This window comes from Halichoerus grypus, chromosome 6, assembly GCF_964656455.1.
Source record: "Halichoerus grypus chromosome 6, mHalGry1.hap1.1, whole genome shotgun sequence".
In the NCBI taxonomy this organism is placed as follows: domain Eukaryota; kingdom Metazoa; phylum Chordata; class Mammalia; order Carnivora; family Phocidae; genus Halichoerus; species Halichoerus grypus.
Window position 1 is genome coordinate 26,410,019 of NC_135717.1, and position 6,167 is coordinate 26,416,185.

Consider the following 6,167-nt stretch of genomic DNA (forward strand, 5'->3'; position numbering starts at 1 on the left):
CGTGTCACATGCCTATTACATCTACACAGCACGCACACACACACACTCAAATACACACACACACACACTAAATCCTCTCAGAACTGAGAGGAAGCTGACTATTGAACACAAAATGGTTGCCCTCAATGAGCAAAGCCTGAGAACTTTCTAGAAACCCCATCTATACGTCACGAGCTGAGTGGGCTCTGCTGTGAGACTTACTCGCAGTGCTTGCTCCTGTTGATACCCCTACCCCCAAATGCACTTTCAACCCTCAGGCCAGAGAAGGGGCCTCCCCAAGGGTGCCAGCCTCCACCGAGATGAAATTCTCCAAGAGCTTGGCCAGTGTGTGGGAGGCCCGACCCCCACACCCAAAAGGCACACCTGCTGATTGGGTGGCTTCTGAACGGGCTGCTGTTCCCTGGGGGGTTCTTCAGACCTGATACCTTCCCCCAAAAGTGTAAGTACTTTGTCTTCTCTTTAGTGGACGTGATAGATTAGACTATTTGGAGAAACCAAATGGCCTCAAAAAATATTCCAGTGTAAGAAACTTCCCTGGCTTAACTGAATTTGTCCTTGTGTTAGCTTATTCCTAAGGACCCCCTGTGGGGAATGTTTTCGTGTGTGCCCTCACAGGTGAACATGTGTGTGTCCCTGTGTGTCCTCCTGGTGAGCAAGGTGGTCGGCAGGACCTCAGTCCTGAGCACTCCCTTCTCTCTGCCCCTCCCAGTGAAATTTCACCCAGTGTCCTCCTGTCTGTCATGGCCCCACCTTCAGTAACAGCATGTGCGTATGTCAAGTAAATAAATGTGATAGAGCAAAAGTAACCTTTTTTGACGATTCATGGTGATTGTGGCACACGGAAGACTTGCAAAGGACAGTTACGTGGATTAAAATGGCCACCGCGCTCCCGTCCAAGGGGACTCCTTCCTTGTCATACTCTGAGCATCTCTCTGTGTTTGTGTGTGAACCAAAGTCATTTTTCTCATGCTAAGGAATTAGTGTAGTTAGGATAGATCTCTCCCTGTTGGATGCTACTGTATCTTTCCCACAGCCTCTTGTCTGGCATAATGGGGAGCTATTTATTGAAATTAAAGATTATTTATTTGTGCCATGCATTTGAGTTATCTTTTTCTTCATGAACACAGGGCATGAAGAGTGCAAGGTGTTGCGGTTACCGCTGCTGCGTAACAAACCATCCCAATGACTCAGAGCCCTGACGTGGCAGGGAGGTCAAGGGGGAAGGCAGGAGGGCAAGGTTAGGTTAAGTTTCTCAAGAGAAAAAAAGAGACTACAAAATGACTTCCTTATCGTGGTTGTACAGAAGAGGATAAACGCATGAGAGAACAGGGGCACCTGGGTGGCTCAGTCGGTTAAGCGTCTGCCTTCGGCTCGGGTCCTGGTCCCGGGGTCCTGGGATCGAGCCCCACGTCGGGCTCCCTGCTGAGCAGGGAGCCTGCTTCTCCCCTGCCCCCCACTCCTTCCCCCTGCTGTCTCTCTCTCTCTGTCTCTCTGTGTCAACTAAATAAATAGAATCTTTAAAAAAAAAAAAAAACCATGAGAGAACAAAGAGCGTGAGGAGGACCGGAACATAGCAGGCATTGGGCACTAGAGAGGAGGGACTACCAGTGACTGAGCCCATGGGCTTTGGAGCCAAAGAAACCATGGTTCAAATCATGGACTCACCTCTCTCTAATTGTGTATCCTTGCACAAGCCATATAACTTCTCTGAGCTATGGTCTCCTCGTTATCTTAGTTAGGGGTACCTCAAAAGCAGACCTTGAGGCAAGGACTTGGGTGCTGCTTGTTTACTGGGGAGGGGACGCCAGGAAGCATTAAATGGAAGAACAAGTCAGAGAAAGGAGAAAAGCAGATGAAGGCTGCCTTGACTAGCACTGTGGGCAGCTGGGGCGCAGTCATGCTGGGGACCCCGGAGAATACACTTGACAGTGATCATGATGGGGAAGCTGGGGTATTTCAACTCCCGACGCTTATCCCTCAGGGCCTGAGGGTTGCCCCTGGAGACATGAAATGTTTGGCCCTTTAGGACTGTCCTGTGCGGGCTGAGCAAGCTTCAGTAGCACCAAGAAATCCCCAGGCAGAGAACGGGGTGGCAGGTGGGGGGGCCATGTTCTCAGCCGAGTGTGAGGTCTGCATGCGCCGCAGCCACAGGGAAAGTCAGAGGGCCTGAGAGCATGCTCTGAGGTGGAGCATCCCCGGCATCCGCCTCCCTCATCAGTAATAACAAGAGGGCTGACTCAGCACCATGGGAAATGCCAAATATCTCACGTAGTCCTCATGCGGAAACCCACACGGAAGATGTTCTTATTTCCCTTTTGCGAAGGAGGAAGCCAGGGCTTAATGAGATTAAGTGGCCAGTAAGTGGTAGAGTAGGATACCAGCTCAGGCCCGTCGGACTCGAGAGCCTGTTATGGGCTGGATTGTGGCCCCCTCGAAAAAGATGGCAGCCTGACCCCCAGTACCTCAGAGTGTGACCTCTTTGGAGATCGGGCCTTTACAGAAGTAGTCAAGTTGAAGTGAGGCCATTGACTGGGCCCTAATCCAGTATGACTGGTTTCCTTATAAAAAAAAGCGGGGGGTGGGGTGGGGCGCAGAGATTAGGACCCAGAGACAGACACACACAGAGGGAAGATGATGGGCAGAGACACAGAAGGTTGTAGATCCGTCCCTCACAGCCCTCAGAAGGAGCCAACCCTGCGGACACCTTGATTTTGGACTTCTGGCCTCCAGAACTGTGAGACCATGAATTTCTGGTGCGGTTAACTACGCTCGCTGGACTCTCCTCTCTGAAAATAGGGTGACTGTTGTTAGCCCGCGCGGTTCATTTGAGGATTAGCCTGGATAATGGCCGCACCATCTCCACATGTGCTTGCAGACTGTTCCCGCGAGGCACACCTCAGGCGATGTTTGCTGGTTGGCCAGAGGGGACAGCTGTAGGATGGATGTCAGAGCTGCCACGTCTCCAAGGAGAGAGTTTGTCAGGAGACTAGGGAAATGTGTTGAAAGGTGAAGGAATGACTTGGTTTCTATTGAAACTTGGGCTCAAGGTGCCCTGCCGTGGGCTACCCATTAGCATCCTCCTCCTCCTCCTCAGCTGGAAGATGGGAAAGGAGATTCACCGGCCACCTACTCACCCTCTTTGGAGTGTGGGGACCCAAGTTCAAAGGGAGGAGGTGGGGTGGGAGCGGTGGGGTGAAGTTTGAAAGCCAAGTCTGTTTTCCCACAGCCAGTCCTTGAGTCCTCTCGTCTCTTGGGACTCCAGAGCCCCTCAGGATTTCAGTCCACCCCCGGGAGTTGACAGAAGCTCTGACTTCTGCCAGCCCAGCTCAGACATGCTGAGTCCCAGGGCGCCAGGAACAGCTGTTTGGAGCTCTGATATTTCACTTTCAAAACACTGGGAATCACAGCAGGGGAGGAAAGAAGGACTCCTTTCCTTTCTGAGTGGCCTGCCACTGTCACTGGGCTACCTGTCCTTTTCGATGTTCAAAAAGACCATTGAAAATAACTCAGGGATTGGGGCACCTCGCTGGCTCAGTCGGTAGGGCGTGCAACTCTTGATCTCAGGGTTGTGAGTTCAAGCCCCATGTTGGATGTAGAGATTACTGAAAAAATAAAATCTTAGGGGCGCCCAGGTGGCTCCATCGGTTAGGTGTCCGACTCTTGATTTTGGCTCAGGTCATGCTTTCAGGGTGGTGGGATTAAGCCCCGCATCAGGCTCTGTGCTCAGTGGGGAGTGTGCTTGAAGATTCTCTCCCTCTGCCCCCCTCCCACCCCCGTGCGCACACATGCTCTCTCTCAAATAAATCTTTTTTAAAAATAAAGTCTTAAAAAAATAAATAACTCAGGGGCGCCTGGGTGGCTCAGTCGTTAAGTGTCTGCCTTCGGCTCAGGTCATGATCCCAGGGTCCTGGGATCGAGCCCCGCATCGGGCTCCCTGCTCAGTGGGGAGTCTGCTTCTCCCTCTGCCCTTCACCCCACTTGTGCTCTCTCTCACTTTCTTTGTCCCTCTCTCAAATAAATAAAGAAAAAATGTTTAAAAAATAAATAAATAACTCAGGAATGATCATCACTATGTAAAAACTAAAATTAATGCCTAGAAAAAAAACTGACAGCATCGCCCTCAAGGTTGGCCAGGGTTATCCTTTGGGAGGTGGTTTTACTGCTCAACCATATACCTTCCTGTACAGTATTTTCGAAGGTTGCATCATGATCTAATGGTAGCTAATGTATATTAAGCACTTATCATGTCAAGCACTGTTCTAAGCACTTGTGTGAGGCAAGAACTGATTTGTTCCCATTTTGCAGATGAGGAAACTGAGGCTTATGGGATTATATAACAGTATGTGGTCCTACTGCAGCAGATGCCTGAAGGGGAAAGCCATGAAATGAACTCGCCTCCACTGTCCCTTTTATAATGGTGGTGAGGGTGCAGGGGACTTTGTTTTATTGGTAAATAAAGAGCATTTTTTTTAAAAGCTAAGAAACTAACGGAGATGATAGATGATAGATAGATAGATAGATAGATGATAGAGGAGAGGTGAGAGAGGAGAGGAGGGGAGGGGAGGGGAAAGGAGGGGAGAGGAGGTGGTCTGAATCCCCAGACCACCATGAGCACAGTGTGTGTGGAGGTATATCTGGGGGTGGGAGGGCGGGTAATGCCATCACACAATAAATACGACTTTAGGAAGACAGAAAATGTATATACTATGTTACGAAGAGACCTCTACAACCTCCAAATGACAGATTGATTTGTTAAGTAAGGAAATGACCTACTTTCTGGTCAGTAAACTTGAGGTCTAAAGCAGGGGTTGGCAAACTCGGACCCATGGACCAAATCCAGCCTGCTGCTTATTTTTGTAAATGAAGTTTTATTGGAAGCCAGCCAGGTGCATTCCTATAGTCTGTGGCAGAGTTGAGTAGTTGTGATTGAGTCCGTGTGGCCAGCAAAGCCTAAAATACTTGCTATCTGGCTCTACAGAAGTTTAAGTTACAATAAAGTAGGATGAACGAATGAGTCTAGAGAGCTAATGCACGGCATAATGAATACAGAAAATGATACTGGACAGAATACTGAAATTTTTTTTTTTTAAAGATTTTATTTATTTATTTGACAGAGAGATAGCGAGAGCAGGAACACAAGCAGGGGGAGTGGGAGAGGGAGAAGCAGGCTTCCTGCCAAGCAGGGAGCCCGATGTGGGACTCTATCCCAGGACCCTGGGATCATGACCTGAGCCGAAGGCAGACGCTTAACGACTGAGCCACCCAGGCGCCCCCCAGAATACTGAAATTTGCAAAGAGAGTAGATTTCAGGAGCTCTCATCACCAAAAAGAATGTAACCATGTGAGGAGATGCTACGTTAATCAGTGTGACTGTAGGAGCATTTCACTGTGCACGGGTATATTGAATCATCATGTTGCATACCTTAGATATATACAATTTTTATTTAAAAATAGAATTAAAAAAAAAGTTTGCCTACCCCTGCCTAGAACAATGCTTCACAAACTGTAACATACACACAACCCCTTGATTCTGATTCGGGGGGTCTGGGGTGGGGCCTGAAATTCTGCCTTTTTGAACGAGCTCCCAGGAGACCCCAGTGCATGGGATTGGGCATATAACGAACACTCTGCTTGTTTCCATCCAGAGAGGGGGCATGAACCCATTTACCAAAACTTTTCAGCCATCACCTATTGACACATTATCAACACAGATCATTTAGTTCATTTGCCAAATCAAAGGATCCTCCACTTTTCAAAAGAATTTCCAGTGGCATCTGTTGGACCACCCTCCTCCCCACCTGGAGGGTTCCCACTTGGAGGGTGCTTGATTTCTGTGACAGCAGGGGCTCCCGAAATGCATTGCACCAGATGATGGAGAGTGGGGAGAAAAGATGCAAATTTTATATTTATGTTTTATATCAACCTTCAAAAAAAATATATGTCAGTTTGGGGGAGGGGTATTTTATAACAGACCTGATCTATTAGTAGAGTAAGTCATCGGTGCACAACACGGACATAATAAGTGTATGTCCTTCCTAAATAAATACACACGCACGCTCTGGGGTGTGCAGCAGCCCAGCGTTTTGAGGAACCGGTAGACGTGGGGCATGAGGAGGAAACTGAGCCTGAGCCGTGTTTGCAGCCTGAGACTGGCCTCGGCAGGCTCT